Raw genomic sequence first — 18,270 nt, forward strand, 5'->3', positions numbered from 1 at the left:
TTGGCATTCTATGATGCTCACCTTCCCGGCACAACCGCTGAAGACAAAGTGGGTGCATAAGCAAATGTGGTGAAGAAAGCTGATGGTGCCCGGCTATCAAAAGGTATAGCATCTGGGGTCTTAAAAGCTTGAGGGTACACAAGCGGCCATCCAGTTCAGAAGCAACAAAGCCCTCATGGAAGAACACACCAGCATATGTGATCACAAGGTACCGAAGGAATCAGTTATCAGGCATCAAAGAATAAAAAATCATATCATTGGCTGCACACCTCCATGATACAATCGCTGAAGACAAATGGGGGCATACGCAAATGTGGCCAAGAAAGCTGATGGTGCCCAGCTATCAAAAGATATAGCGTCTGGGGTCTTACAGGCTTGAAGGTAAAGAAGCGGCCATCTAGCTCAGAAGCAACAAAGCCCGCATGGAAGAAGTACACCAGCCTGTGTGATCATGAGGTGTCGAAGGGATCAGGTATAAGGCATCATCAGAACAAAAAAATATTACCATAGTGAATGTGGGGGGAGTGCAAAGTGGAGACCCAAAGCCCATTTGTCGGCCACTGGAGATCCCTGTGCAGAAGGGTCTAGGGGAGGAGATGAGCCAGTCAAGGGGTGATATAGCAATGATGAAAAATATAACTTTCCTCTAGTTCCTAAAGGCTTCCTCCCCCACCCCCTACTACCATGATCCGAATTCTACCTTGCAAGTCTGGCTAGATCAGAGGATGTACACTGGTACAGATAGGAACTGGAAACACAGGGAATCCAGGATGGATGATCCCTTCAGGACCAGTGGTGTGAGTGGCAATACTGGGAGGGTAGAGGGAGAGTGGGTTGGAAAGAGGGAACCGATAACAAGGATCTACATGTGACCTCCTCCCTGGGGGATGGACAGGAGAAAAGTGGGTGAAGGGAGATATCGGACAGGGCAAGATATGACAAAATAATGATTTATAAATTATCAAGGGCTAATGAGGAAGAGGCAGGGAGGGAGAGGGAAAAATGAGGACCTGATGCCGGGGACTTAAGTGGAGAGCAAATGTTTTGAGAATGATGAGGGCAGTGAATGTACAGATGGATGTGCTTTACACAATTGATGTAAGTATGGATTGTGATAAGAGTTGTATGAGCCTCTAATAAAATGATTAAAAACCAAAACAATAAAAAGAATCACTGTTTTCCTCCCTTCCTGCTCTCAGAACCTTGTCCACACTTCATCTCCCCCGGGTCTAGTTAACCTTGCTCTGGAGTAGGGATTTTGCCCCAGGACAAGAAATCTCTCATGACAAATGTTGGCATCAGAGAAGCTGAACTTAGCACAACCCTGGAACGTAGACTCCGCCCTCTGAAAGTGGGCAGGTGGTTTCTAGGGCTCCTAAGGCACTCTGGTGGCACTGTTCAAGGCACTCTGGTGGCACTGTTCAAGGCACTCTGGTGGCACTGTTCCTAAGTGCCGAGCTGCTTAGTCTCAAGGAGGCAGTTCGGAACCCCCAGCCGCCCCGCAGGAGAAAGAGGAGGCTTTCTTTTCTGTAAAGTGGGCAGTTCTACTCTGTCTTGTAGGATCGCTCTGAGCCAGAACCGACTCTGATGGCAGTGAGTTTGGGGTTATGTTTAAGCGTTGTGGGTTCAAATAAATGGCAGTCACTATCATGTCCTGAAATTTAGAAGAGTCTTTATTCGGTTAACCGGACTGCAAGAATCCAAAAGCGATTCCTTAGATGGCAGTCCCGAGTGAAGATGATAACCAGATGATATAGGCAAAAATCCCTTTACCAGGGACTTTCGAGCAGGCATGGCGAAAACATTCTTTACATCAAAGCAGGGCACATCTGTTACAAAACCGTAACAGCAGAGCAGGATTGCTGATAACATCCTGGTTAACAAAATTAAAATCGTAAGATTAATGACAACATCCTGGTTACAACGTCAAAAGGAACAATATTTTTAAAAAAATAAGATTACCATGTCCTGATCTTGGGAACAAAAGAGTACATTCCGAAATCAATCACTAGGGGGACTTTCCGAGATGGGGTGGGTGGGTGGGGGGGGGAGGCAGGTCCTTCAGCAGGCAATGAAATGGCGCTGCAGTGGCTGGTGCTAGGTTGTCTCCACAGCAGCCCCTGCAGATGTAGAAGTGACAGCTCAGAGGAAGCATTCCCTGCCCCGCCCCTTGCACACAACATTCAAATGCCCAAAAGGGATTAGGTGTCTATAAAGCGGAACTAATCAGGTCACTCAATTGATCTACTTAGCACAGTGGATGGTTGAGGATTGTGATGTAGAGCTGAGCCGGAGCCACCCCTCCACCCCCCCTCCCCCGGCTGGTGATGGAGCGGATTTTGCCTCCTACAACCCTGTTTCTGAGGTGACTCCTGTTAGGGGCCAGAAAGCCTCATCTTCTCTCAGAGCCGCTGACCTTTCAGTCACAGCCCAACAGCCTCACCCACAGCGCTACCAGGGCACCTGGTGACGCACAGAGTGCTCTACGAATGTATTAAGTGGTCTCTAAGTCAGCGGTCTCCAGGGGTCGAACGACCCTTTCACAGGGTCGCCTAAATCCATCAGCAAACACATATTTCCAATGGTCTTAGGAACCCAGACACCATTCCTCTGTCCTCTCCAGGTGGGTCCGCACACATGCAGATAGGTCCACCCATGAGTACCCGGCTGGAAGATTGTCACCCATGCTACACCATGCTTCAAGACATTTATTTGTCATTAGAAAAAATACTTCACAATATATCATTATGTATTGTTTTGTGATTAATCATTGTGCTGTAATGATGTTCAATTTGTAACAATGAAAATACATTCTGCCTATCAGGTATTTACATGACGATTCATCCCAGTAGCAAAATGACAGCGATGAAGTAGCAACGAGAATAATTTGATGGTTGGGGCTCACCACCACATAAGGAACTGTATGAAGGGTCGAGGCATTAGGAAGGTGGCGACCCACTGCTCCAGCTCTAGTCTCCCGGGCCCTCCCCCACTTCCGGCTTCCTAAATCTTTGCTCCCCAACGTACGAGGACTTCTCAGCACGTGACTTGAAGTCCTTAGGTGGAAAGGCCACACAAGAAGCGGCAGAGGCGGCGGGAATTCAGACTGGCTGCTGCTGTTCCGCTGGGAACGTCGCGCCTTATCGGCCCTGGACTACATCCCACCAGGACTGGGAGGAGGCTCGGTCCCCAGCACCCCGCCCCACCCCACCCCCCACCTCCACCCTAAATTGAATTCTCCCAAGATGCAGGTGGAGGAGCAAATAACGGCTCTTCTCGGCGCCTGCGGACCCCGTTTGTACAAAGGTAGGGGCAGCGACCCTGGCATGGCCTCGAATGTGGCCGATGCATTCTGCCCCCCAAAACCCAATGCGAGCCGAACCATGGGAGGTATTGGGATGTGGGTAGGCCCTAATGGATGGGTCAACTCCAGGCTTTGGTGTCAGGGATTGGAATGAAATTAGACTCCGAGGCTACACGTGGCTTTAGATGTATTTAGTCCCACAGGACAGGTCTGAGACAGGAGGTCAGGGCTTCAGCTCCCAGACGCGCCCTCTCCAACTGGGGGGCGGGGGGCTGTTCGGAACCCCAGCATAAACGCTTCTAGGGGCGCACAGGCCACGGTGACTCCAGGGTTACGTGCCGGGTGCCGGAGAACGCGGGGCTCCGCGGCCGGCAGAGACAGCTCTCTGTCTGCGAGGAGACTGTCCTGAGATCTTTGAGCAAATCAGCCGAATTTCTAGAGCTTTTTCAGGGCGCAGGCCTGGGTGGCACCCGGCTTTCCTTCCCCACCCCCAGCCCCGGCACACTCGCGCCTCCCCCAGGTGCACCTGGCGCCGCCTCCGGCTTCCTGCCGGCCGGGGACTGACGGGCACACCGGGTCTGGGGACCCCCGGGACCTCTCCTGGCCCACGCCAGCCAGAGCGCTCACGCGCCACACACCCTGCAGCCCCCGACCCACCGCGGGCGGCGCGCACACCTGTGCAGGCCGGAAGGCGGGGCTCCGCACACCTTTCTCGGGCGGGGGCAGTGAAAGCAAATGCCAAAAAATGAATCGGGGCAATAAACTATCAAACTCCTCGAAGAACACCCCCCCGCCCCCATACCTGGGGTTCAGGTTTCCCAGAGTCCCTCCCTCCACCGCTTCTCCCACTTTGGAATCAACTTGAAGGGGAAATGCGCGTGTCGTTCGTTTCCAGAGCAATTCTGCCATCTTACCCCTCCTCCAGCGACCCCGGGGGACCCCGGGGCTACTTGGCTGCGTTTACAGACTCCGCCTTCTCTATTATCTTGCATTGTTTGTCGGTTCCCCGAGGCCTCTCACCTCCGCGCCCGGGAAGTCTGGGCTTTGTAATGGGCGTCGGCCTCCGGCCCGCCCCACCCCCAGCCCACCGGACAGGCTGCCCGCCGCCCCGGGGGGTCCTTGTTTGTTTCCCCCGGAGGCCGAATCCCGGGCTCAAGGTCAAAGCGTTCCTTGGAGCCGGAGAGTGACCAGCCTCGGGTTTCTCTGGACGTCCGGCCTCCTGGGGAAACCGGTTTCTTCTATGGGATGGTCCTTTCTCTTTTCCTCCAGTGGTTGAAAGCCGTGGACCGCAGGAAGATGGCGCGCTGCGCTTCCAGGTATGAAGTCCCGATTCCTCCAGAGCGCGGGTTAAGAACCACCGCGTTGCGCTCCGGCGCTCCGACCGGCTGAGCTCGACTCGCGCGGGCCGTCGCGGCTCTGCTGCGCTCTGGGCTCAAAGACCAGACACTTCACCCAGCTCCTTCCAATTTTGCGCTTGCTTTTTATACGTCCCCATCGTATTAAGGAGCCTGGGGGCCGACTGAGCTGTGCGTTGGGCTGCTAACTTCAAGGTCAGCAGTTCAAAAACGCTCCGAGGGAGGATGGGACTTGCTGCTCCCCCTGAGGTTGACAGCCTGGAAAGCCCACGGGCAGCAGTTCCCGTCTATCCTTGAAGTTCAGGTTCAGGTGGTTTGAGATGCAGCGGGGTTGATGCTCGTTTCTCTGAAGCGGCTGGGGGTTTCCTTCGAGCATGCTCAAACCAATCTTACAACCCAATCCCCAATCTTCTAATTAGAAGTGTAGAGGGATGCAGTTTTCGCAACACCGTTGAGTATAATGGGGGAAGGGGGTGGAGTTTTAATAACCTGTAGACTTTCATTTTTATTTTTTAATTAAAAGATCATTTGATTGGGGCCTCTTAGAACGCTGATGACCCACACATCAATTGTAGGAAGCATATTTGTACATTGGTTGCCATCGTTCTTTGCCAGACATGTACTTTCTATTGAGCCCACGGTATCAGCTCCTCTTTCTTCCCTCCCTCCCCCACCTCAACTTTTCAAAGATAGATTCGAACAAAGTCATCTGTAGCAGGTGATCCTCAGTCGCGTGTAGGGTCGCAGCCATTAAAGAAATCTCGTTTGAAAAGTTGATTGAGGAGGGGAACTGTGAGCTAGAGCCCCACAGATGGATAACTTCTTACAATGACGTACGCCTGCGCGAGGACAGAGCCTGGAAAGAAAGGGATGCGCACTGGAAAGAAGCGGCCCTCAGGGGACATCTTTTCCAGCATCGTTCTTTACGGCGTTAAGGAGACAGGACCGACGTGACTCTCCCTCTGAGTGTTTCTTCAGAGAGTTTTGTGAGCTGTGTTTTGCTGACAACTGTCTGATTTCTTCCTAGCGTGATTTTCTTCGTGGCCTTTGAACTGGGAGCCGCTGCCGGTGAGAGACATTTTGCTCTTTTGGTCCCCAACGGTTCATGTGGCAGGAAACCCCCACGCCAGGCGTTGGCTTTTGTCTTTAAGGTTTGGGCCACCTGGACACCGCCCACCCCTGGCAGAGAGAGGCCGGCCTTCGCTCCCCGGAGGAGCCTTCCATTCGGCTTCAGGCTGGGCGTTCAGCGAAGAACCAGCTGATGCCGTTCACGGGCATCCAGGACAGTAAGGCCTGCTTATTCCTCGCCGTTCCCGTTCCCCATTCTTCCGACCCCTGGGAGCCTTTTCCACTCTTTCACTTGTGGCGGAACAAAGTAGTTGAAATGAAAAGAGCTTTTACTGAGAGACGGGATGATTTTCAGATAGGGAAGCACAAAGTCCAGAAGATTCTCAGCTCAGTGATCCAAAGAAGTTCAGTCAGTCAGTGTGTGTGTGTGTGTGTGTGTGTGTGTGTGTGTGTGTGTGAGAGAGAGAGAGATGATATGGAAATTCACTTAGAATTTTTAGTGGTTGGTTGATATTTAGGCAGGGGTTACAAGACTGGTTGGTAGGTGGTTGGTAGTAGTACCCTAGGATTGGAACACTGGTGGCAGGGTGGGTATTGCGTCCGGCTGTTAGCAGTTCTACCCTGTTCTACAGGGGTCATCATCCAGTGGGGCATATGAGTAGATGGCCTCAGAACCTCAGCGCCCGTGTTCCAGCCACCAGCCACGCTGAGAGAGAAAGATGAGGCCGTCTTCTCACGTAAGGATTTATTACGGCCTCAGAAACCCTGTGTGGCGTTGCTAAGAGTTGGAACCCACCTGAGGGCAGTGGGTTGGTTTGGGCTTGAAAAACCATCTTGAGACCCCTTTTGTGTGACTATCAGGAGGACATGAGTAATCTTAGTTTGTCTCGGATGAGTGAGCAAGGTTCTGAGACTTGACTTTGACCCTGTTTTTCTGAGCAGGGTGTATTCTTCAGCTAGCCAGCAAAATCACATTGCCCTTTTTGAAATTGCTTACCAAGTCATTTTCTCTGGTGTCAGAATGGGCTGGGCTGCTATCTGCAAGGTCAGCCGTTCAAATCCACCAGCCGCTCCTTGAGAGAAAGATGGGGCTTTCTGCATCTCTCAAGATTTACGACTTCAAACCCCCAGGGGTGGACAGTTCTCCTAGGGCCACTGTGGGGTGGGATGGACTGACTAGCAAGCGGTGAGTTTGGATTTCTTCTGGGGTATACGGTGCAGTTACAGAAATGGCAGGTGGCTTTCGCAACCCAAGAGGCTGCTTTTGATTCAAAATGCAGTTTTAGCCTCAGCCCTTAGCATAGGTGTTTTCTTGATTTGGGTGTCTTGAGTTAAGTTGGACTGCTCTCACTCCCACCTGAGAGAGTGGGTACTTCATTCTGGCAGGTGGGTTGTGGGACTGGTTTGGGTTATGCAGATGAGACTGGCACCAGGTAGTTCCTCCTCTGATCCCACTGAGGGCTGTGCCCAAGAAAGCTTTCTGTCTCAAAGGCAAGGCTAACCAGGCCAGCCCACTGCCAGACTGCCGTTGTCAATTCCAACTCACAGCGCTCTGTCTCAGGGTTTCCGAGGCTGTAAGACTCTGGAAGCGGACAGCCTCGTCTTTCTTCCTCAGAGCGGCTGGTGAGTCCCACCGTCAGCTTTGTGATTAACAGCTCAGCCCTGCAACTGAGTGTACTACCAGGGCGCCTCACAGGTAGCAAGGGGATGCCTAAAGAGTCTTCCTACGTAGTCAGTGAGATTTGGGGGCATCTACAAACACGCTGAGGAAATGACTTTCTTAAGTGTCCTCTGGGCTTTTTCTGTCCCTCCAGCCCACGTCTTCTCTCATTTCAGGTAAAGAGCTAAACAAGACCTGCTGTCTGAATGGGGGCACCTGCATGCTGGGGTCCTTCTGCGCCTGCCCCCCCTACTTCTTCGGGCGGAACTGCGAGCATGATGTTCGCAGAGAGTAAGCCATTAGGTGGATGGAGGTGGGGAGCGGAGGGGCTGGGAGCTGGCGCGGAGGGAGGCGGAGCCTCATCTGTCTGTTCTCAGGAACTGCGGGTCTGTACCCCATGACACCTGGCTGCCCAGGAAGTGTTCCATGTGCAAGTGCTGGCATGGCTGGCTCCGCTGCTTTCCCCAGACCTTTCTGCCTGGCTGTGGTAAGCGGACAGTCCTCTTTTTCCCTCAGTCAGTTACTTTGTTGTCTGTGAGCACCTAGTTAACAGGGTCTTTCCTCCTGCCTCTCTCGTGGGTGGACAGAGGCCAGCGCCTCCCTGCAGAAGATGTCCACGTCTGCTGGGGAAGCCTCTCCTCCAGATGGGTGGTCACATAGGCATCCTGGATCGTTGCTCCTTTCAGATGGAGAGCAACTCCTACCCTGGTTAGCATCCTGTTAGAGCAGCGGTTCTCAACCTGTGGGCCGCGGCCCCTTTGGGGGTCGGATGGCCCTATCACAGGGGTTGCCTGATTCATCACAGCAAAATGACAGTGATGAAGTAGCAAGGAGGATAATGTTATGGTTGGGGGTCACCACCACATGAGGAGCGGTCTGGAAGGGTGGCGGCATGAGGAAGGGTGAGAACCGCCGTGTTAGAGGCCGTGAGGAGGAGCCCCTGTGGGGTGCAGCTGGCTAAATGCTCCTTTTCCGAAACCGCCTGGAAGTCCCCTTTGGAGAGGCCACAGCCACCACAGAGCACAGCTCGATTTAGAAACGTGGCATTACCAGGAGGCGGAATCAATCCGATGGCAACTGACTTGGTTTTCCTTGCCACCTGCGAGCGTCTATTGGAGAAAACAACAAGAAACAACTTTATCTCTCAAATCCCACCAAGTGCTCGCTCTCTGGTGCCCCCAAACATGCTGGGAGGACCCTTTCAGGAACAGGCTTCCCATCAGCAGTGCCCAGGGCCCCCTCTCCTCCCTTAGAAATTTGCTCTTGGGCCCCAGGCGCCTCGGTGGTGTAACGGCTATGCATTGGGCTGAAATCTGCAAGTTTGGTGTTTCGAAACCACCGGCTGCTTCCAAGCAACAAGGACAGGACTATTGGTATTTCCGTCAAGAGTTCCCGTCTCTGACATTCAAAGGGGGCAGTTCTACCCTGTCCTTTAGGGTCGCTATGAGTTGGCGTAGACTGTATGGCAGTGAGTATGGATTTGCGGGATGGGGGCAGATTCCCTGCACAGCCCCCGGTGACTGCTCTCGAAATCTCTTGACCTTATTGATTTGAGGAAGAGCAGGGACCTAGAAGAGAAACCAGGGGAGAGAGGACACTCCCCATTCCAACCTGAGCCAGATTGCTAGGGCCCTCCAAGTCCTAACACCCTCCAAAGTTCTGGCCCTTATGGGTATTTGGCAAACAAGGCTCAAGTTCAACAAACAAATGAGAGCCAGCACTTGATGGAGCTCTCCGCCCTCCACGAGGATTCTAGCTTCCATTTGGCAGGTGTGGTATAAATGTGGGGTGAGTGATTGGATGGGTGGGTACCATGGTTTTTTTGCCCCAGAACTTGGGGCTGTCCCTTAAAAACAGAGCCTAACTTTTGTGTGACTCCTATAGTTGAAGTCATCTCGATCTGGGATAGATGAACCCTATCCAGTAGTCATCAACTTGCTGTCCAGCTCATGGCACCCCCATGCGTAACAGAGTTAAACCGCTCCGTGGGGTGCAGGGAAACAGGTGGACTTACTGGGTCGGTGACAGGGGAAGGCAAGCTTGGCAGGACATCTTTGTCCAGGGGAGTCTAAGTCTCCCATCATTGGTCTTGTTGGTCCCACACTTCATCTGCTCATTAAGTGTTGGACCACACCGGATGTTTTGACTGTGTAATGTGCCATGATACTTGGGTTTACACAGCAAGATAATGACCAGGCACCCTCCTCCCCTTTTCAGATGGCCACGTGATGGGTGAGCAGCCAGCAGCTTCCAGGACCACAGAATCCACGCCACCTACATGCACCCCTCTTGTGCTAGCTGGCGCCTGCCTTTCTGTGCTGCTCTGTCCGTTGATATTTGCTGTTTTCTGAATGGGCACGCTCTGATGTCGTGGCAATGTCATGGCCATCAGGGCTGCTGCTCTCATGTGGTAACTGAAAGATGATCATTTGCTAATTGCCTTGAAATCATGGATTTCCAGGAATGTCCTTCCCTCTGTCTCACTCACCCTTCTTCCCCCAAACCCCCTTTTTTTTTAACGTTGACTATTTTGTACCTGAGCCCTATGTTTCTCAATACCTCCAGCTCTATAAAGGGGCTGATGCCACTGTTTCCCTTCAGTCACAGGATTTCTGTCTTGGGATTGTTCAAGACTCTGCCTAATGAGGGATGGGGGGGGGGTATTAAAATTTCACAGAGTTGGCCCAAATCAATAAAGAGAAGGGAAGAAAACTGCTCTAATAGAAGGGAGGAGTCATAGAGGGGTGCTGAGGCCCAGTGGGGGTGGGGGAGGAGAGGAAGCAACTGGAAGGGAAAGAGAAAGAGTGCTTGACGGGTGATGAAGAAGGTGTAGAAAGACAGCTACATTGAAGGACAAATTTCTACCTCTAGAAATTGGCAGAACCCAAGCTGTGCAAGTGGGGCCCCCCCAAAAGTCATGGGAAAATCCCATTATCTTTAACCAGGAAAGTGCTGGAACTCCCTAAGACAATGTTTTGTTGTTTATTTTGTTTTCCCCTCAAAGCATAGTAAGAATAAAACTCCTGGTGGACAAAAAAAGGTCATTTATATTTGCCCTACAAAATTGCTTAGCTTATATTTCTCCTTAAGTATTTTAACTGTTGTAGAAGACAAGGAAAAAAATGTTCACACTCAGCCAGGTAATACAACCATCGACATTGTAAAGGCCATCTTTAAAACATGCTAAGTATGTGTGCACAGTAAAAATCAGAAAGAATTTTAGCCAACGCTATTTTGGTTCTTTCTAAAGGGGCGCTCTGTGTGGCAGTGGGTTTTCTCTTAGCTGTTTTCTAAATTCCCCGTGGGGAGGACGTGCTAATGGCACCTGGATGTGAAGAAGACAGGAGCTGGCTCAAAAATGAAGATACCTGAAAGAGCTATCAGCTCAAGGCGTGACCTACTCTGCAGGGAGGGGTAACATTGGCGCCAATTATGCAAATGGAGCTTGGTCTGCACTAATGAGCCCTGGGTGGTGTCATGGCGGTTCTGTGGGCTGGGAACCACAGGGTGAGCCATTCCAAAACACCAGCCTCCCAGTGAGCAAAGTCCCTGGAAGAGTTAAGCTCCTCAAACACTCTGCCATAAATCACAAGCACATTTAGGACTTTCTCAGAGATTCTCACTCTCAGAATCGGAAGCCATGGACACCCTCTGACCTCAACGTTCCATGTAGGTGGCTGAGCCCAAACCCTGTGGCTGAGGCTGTTCTACAGCACTTTCCCGTTAGAGCGTGGGGAGCTGCTCACCCCACTGTCCGCCGTGAATGTCTACCATCCCCTGCAGTTTGTGAATAAAGGCAAGATGGTGAGATGTCAAAGAATCCTCGTGTGGGGTCCGTGGAAGCTGTTTTAGGGCAGAGGAGGCAGTTCGCCTGGGGTAAATAGAAAGTTCTTTTTCGAAGTGCAAACCCAAGCCAATTGCCATCCGCAAGCCTTGTAGGGCAGAGAAGAGCCGCCCCGTAGAAGGAACCAAGGCTGAGTATTCACGGAAGCAGACGAGAGGGTCCAAGCTGCTGGTCATTGGGTTAGTGGCCAAGTGTGTTTCGCCATCACAGCACTGACGTGCCTGTGTCTGGTCTCCGTTTCCGTTACACTGGGAGCAGGTTGATGCCGTGGTCATTTTGGATAAATGAAGCTAGAAGGCCAACTTAGTTACAAGGTTGATGTCTCAGATCAGGTTCCAGGGAGCCAGCGCAGCCGACAGGTTTCTTAGGGAGGGGTCTTGGGAGCAGCGCTGTCGGCAGCAGCATGCAACAGGGAAGAGTTCACTGTGATGCTTTGGGGCAACCGAGGTCTCCGCTGCAGCCACTGGGAGCTCCAGGGCCAGGATGACCCTTGAGACTCATCGCCAGGAGCCAGGCTTTGTGACTCCGAAGTCAACCAGACCAGAAGCGTAAGCTGTCCCCTGGGGCAGCAACCTGAAGGACTAGATGCCTATGACATCATGGCTACACCCACTCAGAGGACACTGTGCCTTGGTCCCAAAAGAGACCCATGAAGCAGTTGGTTCTGAGTCAGAACCGACCAGACAGCAGCTAGACCTTGGGCTAGACCTCCTAATGTCCAAGGACAGCTGTCCAGAGACAGCTCTGAACCAGCAGCAGCCAAGGAGTGCTGCCTGCCCAAGGACCCTCCTCCCCACACCCCTGCTTTTTCACATTCACCCAATCATAATGAGTGATTGGAGGGCTGGTGGCAGAGTAGGTTAAAGCTCAGTAGTCAAAGCCACCATGAGAGAAAAGGCATTTTTGCCGTCCTCCAAAACCCACAGAACCAGTTCTACTCTGTCCTGTCCCATCTCATGAGCTGGAATTGACTTGCCGTGAGAGTTATTAGCATTGTTACTCCTAACTCCTATATGGTCTCTAATCAAGGCTCATGTCCGTATTCTCCCTGTAGGGACTCTTGCTCTCTAATGATTGAAACAACCACAGACAAAACAAGAAAAAAGGAAGTCTGCCAACCGCCCTATCTTGCTCTGCGCAAATAGCTCAGTACCACGCAGTGGGGACGTCACCCCTGCATGTGGGGCTGCAGAGCAGCAGGAAGAGCCACTGCGGGTCACCCCAAACCTGGCCGGTTGGCAGGGGTCGTGAGAACTACAGACACCTTGTATGAGCAAACAAGAATGCAGTCACATCTGAACTCACTGTGTTGGGGTCGAGTTATTTATTTGTTGTCAGGTACCACCAAATCGGTTCCAACTCATAGCCACCCTGGCACGGGGGACCCTGCCAGATCCTGCACAGCCCTAGTTCTTCTGTTTGGATCCAGAGTCGTTCATCTCCTCGGGCTTTCCTTTCCCACTGCCCTTCTGCTTTACCGCACAGAATGTCCTGACGGCGGGTCCAGTGTGTAAGATCAAGTCTCCCACCTTTGCCTTGAAGGATGCTGAAAGGACAACCTGAGCTGTCTTGGAAGAAGCAATGGCAGAGTGCTCCTCAGGGACCCATCTCTTTTGCTAGACACGAGAGTTTCCAAGATGGTCCAGGGCCCTCCCACTGAGGACTTCAGGGCAAGACTCTTGACATTTGACCCCAATTCTCCAGTCTCCATCAAGGACACCTGCAGGCAACCCCCTAAGGGAGGCTGCCCCTCCCTGACCTGATCTGGGAAGTGACAGTAGCTCCTTTCTAATGCACCTGCCTGAGGGCAAGCCTGTTCACATTCCTAGTTGACAATGGTCCAAAGGAATTCAAGGGAGGCCTCCTCCATACCATAGGGAGACTGCATATGGATTTGGGGCTTTCACTGTTACCCAGAGACATCTGCAAACCTCAAAACAAAACAAAGAAAACCCCACCTCACTGCCAACAAACTGACTCCAACTCATAGGACGAGCTGCCCCTTGATTTATCAAGGGGGTCATGGGGGTGGGGGGGGGAGGGGAGAAGAGGAACAGATACCAAGGGCTCAAATAGAAAATGTTTTGAAGAGGATGATGGCAACATATGTACAAATGTGTTTGATACAATTGATGTCTGGATTGCTGTAAGAGCCCCCGAGAAATGATTTATTTTTTTAAAAAAAGGACCTGCCTCTTGAGAGTTTTAGAGACTTAACTCTGAAAATGCCTCCTATCATAGGCTAACCCTGAAAGCCTCGTTTGATCCCACACCTAGTGTGCAGAAATTCAGTCCAAATGTGTTCCTAAGGAACATTCGGGCTGTATTTCTTCCAAGACAGATGCGTTTGTTCTGATAGTCCTCGATTTCTTTTCTATCTTCTTCATCGACATCATCCTTCAAACGATAAGCCTCTCTTGAAGAAAGGTTCAAGGTCCACTAAGTCATTTGACTCACTACTGCCCCTACCACCGCAGGACGCGCCATCACCGGTACAATCTCGGTAAACGGAGTTCACGCAGCCCTTTGCTTAAAGAAGCAAGAAAGATGACCCAAACCGCTCCTCATTCAAGGAGCCAGCAGGAGAGGCGGGGGGGCGGGGGGGGGCTCTGGGAGGGCGAGACTTTGGGGTTGGAGCTCAGGCTCTCCGTGGCCTTGACTGAGGAGAGCTTGCCAAGGAACATCAGAGAAGCAGAAGGACCTGAGGCCGTGAAGGAGCTGGAGGTGGAGGGAGCTCCCAGAGGGTACCAGCCACCGTCCGTCCAAGTGGCTGAGAAGTCAGGAAGGAAATGGACTTGAACCCCAATGATGTGATCGGAGGGCGTCGTAGGACAGGTGGGTAGACTAGGGACAAAGGAGGGCTGTCTGCCCTGAATGCCCGCTCTAGCGGCAGGGCCGCAATCCCGGGGGTTGCAGGGAAACCAGGCGCCCTAGTTAGACACCCGTGGGAAGATCCAAAGAGGGGCATACTCAGACCAAAGCCACAAACCACCTCGGCCCAGGTCGGGATTTCCTGCTCCTGGTTCCACACGCTGGTTCTTGGAGCCTGTTCCAGCCTTCCTTGCACGTGGTCTTTCATGCTCTGCGTTCATTTTCAGTTGAGAACTTTCTCACGGCCCCCACCAGGCAGCCGGGCACACTGTCCAGGTATAGATATGTGTGCTTTCTGAGACCGTCAGACCCAAACCTGTCCTCTTCCCTCATGAAGGTTCCTTGGGTTCACAGAAGCGTTCCTGCCACGTGAATTCTTTCAGCGTTCAGAAGCAAGGACCCAGGTCCACTGCCCCCAAAACCTAATAGCATCACACATCGGGAAAGTGTCCCACCTGCTACACACTGCTGGCCTCCAAGACTGGTTGAGAAGGAAAATCCGATTTTAAAGCCTGGTGTGGCCTTTGATCGATAGCCCTGCGAAATGGCCGTGAGCCGTAAACATGCAGCGCTCACGGTATTTCTATTTTCAAAGTCAAAGCAAACCCACGGGCATCTGGTTGATTCTGGCTCACGGTGACTCGATAAGGCATTCGGATAGCCTCGTGCTCTCCTGCGGAGCCGCTGGTGGGTTTGAGCCACCAACCTGGCAGGTCAAGGCCCAAAATTCATCCAACAGTGTCCTCAGGGCTCAGAACATGTCTCCACGCTATCCCTCTCTGTCACAGAGCCAGTTTGGGAACCGAAGGTATCATCTGGTACAATGCCAAGAGCAATGGGAAGAAGGAAAGGTCAAAGGTCCAGCGAACAAGTTTGAGATGAGCACCTTCAGGCTTCCATCTGGGCGGGCACCTGGGGCCCAGGAGGCGACAGGATACTCTGAGGGATGCGGTCGCACCCATCTCAAACTTGGGATGTACCAACATATTTGTCTGGAGGCATTTCTTCAACTCATCACAGTGCATAAGCCCCTCATTTTCAAGAGACCCCAGATGACACAAAGCCCCCCCCCTCTCAGGTGAATCCCACCCCCACTCCCCTTGCCTCACCATCTCTCAGGGCGCAGGTTACCCCACTACGTATCAGCCCTGAGCCTCCGTAGTTTGCTCATTGGCAGAACCAGGGGGCAGGGCTGGGGCTGTGAGGCCCGCTCTCCCCAGCCCAGTGCCGGCCACGCAAGTGGTGCTCAGCACACATCTTGCGGTTACTGTCAGCTGCCTGGAGAAGGGCCCGCCCACTCCACGGTGGCCCCATGTACAATGGATGCCTTGCTGCCTGGTCCCGCACCATCCCCTGGAGCAGCTGCAGGTCTGACTGCCGCGATCCATCGGCAGGTGAGATACAGTCCCAGTCCCTTCATGTGGCCCTGCCAGCCACACTTCCTTATGGGGTACGCTATAATTCTAGGCTCTATGTCTGCAGCATGACCCCCGTGTGGAGCAATGACAGGATTAGGATTAAGGTCAGCTAAAAGATAGCCACACCTCTGTCAGTCCCTCTTTGGGAGTGCGGGTCTCTTGGGCCACACAGAAAGACATCCAGGGACTACTTGTCTGAAGCAGCAGAGACCTGTGAGACCAGATGCGCCAGAGACTGTGGTTTGGAGACTTCAAGGAGCAGCCCTCTCCTCATCTGGCCCCAGACTACGGGACTGTGAGGCAGAGAGACAGGAGGGCTGGCTTCCTGGTCCCTGGCAGCAAAGGTTAAGGGGCCACATAGCCCTGAGACTGAGGGCCTGAGAGGGACTTGACTGCTGGCAGAGGAGCGGTGTGGATCAATGGCTCATAAAAACCAACATCAAACTCACTGCCATTGAATCGGTGCTGACTGCTAATGACCCTCGAGGACGGGGTCGAGCTCCCCCCGGGAGTTTCTGAGACTATCTTTCTCCTGTGGAGCCACTGGTGGATTCGAACTGCTGACCTTTCAGATTGAAGCCCACTGTGTAGCCACTCCATCACCAGGGCTCCTCAATGGCCCTAGTGACTCTCTATAGTTGTCTAGGCTATACATCTTTACAGAGGCAGACAGCTGTATCCTTCCTGACTGTCGGCTGATCCAGTAAGTGTTGTGGTCACCTATTAACTCCCCTAATAAGCCCCCTTCGTTATGAGTATTTGTGAGTTCTGTGTGGCCATGGCAACGATCACCAAACCCCGAATAACAGGCCTAGAGTGCTGTGGGGGAGCCGTTGGGGTCAGGATAGGTAAAGAGGCATGGAGCGTGGAGGCCTGTCAGATTCCTGCCCCATGGCAATAGGGACGCCAGCTGAGGTCAGCTATGTTCACGTCCATGGCTCTTCATCACAGCCGGTTTCCAGCAGTGCATCACCGGACCTTGCTCACCAGCCTGTCTTGGCTGAGCAGCTCCACTGAAGCCAGTTCAGCATATGAATGCCCCACAGGCCTCCACTGGGACGGGGCTGGCTCCACATGAGGGCCGTTGGCCAGGGATTGGATCAGGGTGACTGCATGGAAGGCGAGACTGCTACCACTGAACCAGCAGTATGGTACAGAAGCTTACTGTGTTTGATTGATAACCCAAAGATTGGGGGTTCAAGTCCATGTGGAGGCAGCTCAGGAGAAAAGCCTGGTGGTCTACTTAAAATAAAAAACCAACATTGTGTGTGTGTGTGTGTGTGCTTTAAAACGGATGTGGTAATGATTGTACAATTCTCCTAGTTGAATGATTGAATGTAAGACAGGTAAACTATGTGCCAGTAAAACTTTGGGGAAAAAGAAATGACTCTCTACCACACTATACTCTACCCTATGATTTTTCCCTCTATCCCTTCCCCTCCTGTCTCCAGAAACCTTCAAATATGGTTTCTTTCCGTGTGAAAACTTTTTCTTGACTTTTTATGATGGTCATCTCATCCAGTGTTTGTTCTTTTGTGATCGGCTAATTTCCCTTAATTCATGTCTCCCAGGTACATCTACATCGTGATCGACTGATTTCCCTTAACACATGTCTCCAGGTTCATCTACATCGTGATCGACTAATTTCCCTCAACACATGTCTCCCAGGTTCATCTACATGGTGATCGACTGATTTCTCTTAACGCATGTCTCCAGGTTCAGCTAGATGATGAGATGTTGTGCAGATTCATCATTTTTCTCTAACACTGCGTGGTGTTCCATTCATTGCTTGTATGTACCAAACTTTCTTTGGCCCTTCTTCCGCTGATGGACATTTAGATCATGTGATCCTGACTTATAAACTATAAGATGTAAATTAGGTCAGTGTGCTTCGGGTGATACGCATGCCAGGTGTATCATAGTAGGTGCAAGTATGAATGTGCTAGTGTCTACTTAGGGGTGGAAGGAGATGTGTACAGGTTTCAAGTTAACAGGGGGTGGAAGTCAACGTGGCTGGGCCAGGATTCTTAGTGCTGGGAAGCTGGAGCCTCGGAATCCCCCACAACCCGACCTAGCACAGGGTAAGTACATCAGAAGCCTCCACACTGGCGCCCCGTTTTGGAATGCAACACCCTTCCTTACATCATAGTCAATTAAAAGGAAGTTTCCTTGGCCCAAACAAACAAACAAACAAACCTCTCAACAGCAAGGTCAGCAGTTGGCTTTCGACAACCTCCATGCTAAACACTCAAAACCAAATCACAGGAAAAGTCTAGAGCACGTGCAATGGTGTTAGCAACGATGCAGATTAAAAACCACTGCTGGCGGGTTGATTTCAACCCACAGGGCCCTGCAGGGCCGAGGAGAAGGGCTCCCTAGAGTGTGTAACCTAAGGTGACCAGAGAGTTTGTTCGAATCCCACTTCCCACGTAAGCCTACAGAATTTGCTGTGTTTAACAAGATTCTCAGATGATACAGATGAACATGAATATGTGAGAAACTCTCCTTTTCTACACGGTTCTGTTAGGTAGCTAGATTTAGGGACAGGGGCTTGTCCCTCCCATGCCTGCAAAGGCCCCCATAGAGGAGGGTGGGAAGAACTCAGGTACCCATTAGATGCCCATGAAGACCCCAAACTGAGTGTGCTCTCACTCAAGCCCGGAGCCAGGTGGAAGGTGCACCTGTGGGGTCCAAAGTTGCCCCAGGCTCATGACCTCACCCAGGTGGGCTCAAGCCAGCCAATGGGGTCA

The sequence above is a fragment of the Tenrec ecaudatus genome, chromosome 4 (genome assembly GCF_050624435.1).
Source record: "Tenrec ecaudatus isolate mTenEca1 chromosome 4, mTenEca1.hap1, whole genome shotgun sequence".
Classification (NCBI taxonomy): domain Eukaryota; kingdom Metazoa; phylum Chordata; class Mammalia; order Afrosoricida; family Tenrecidae; genus Tenrec; species Tenrec ecaudatus.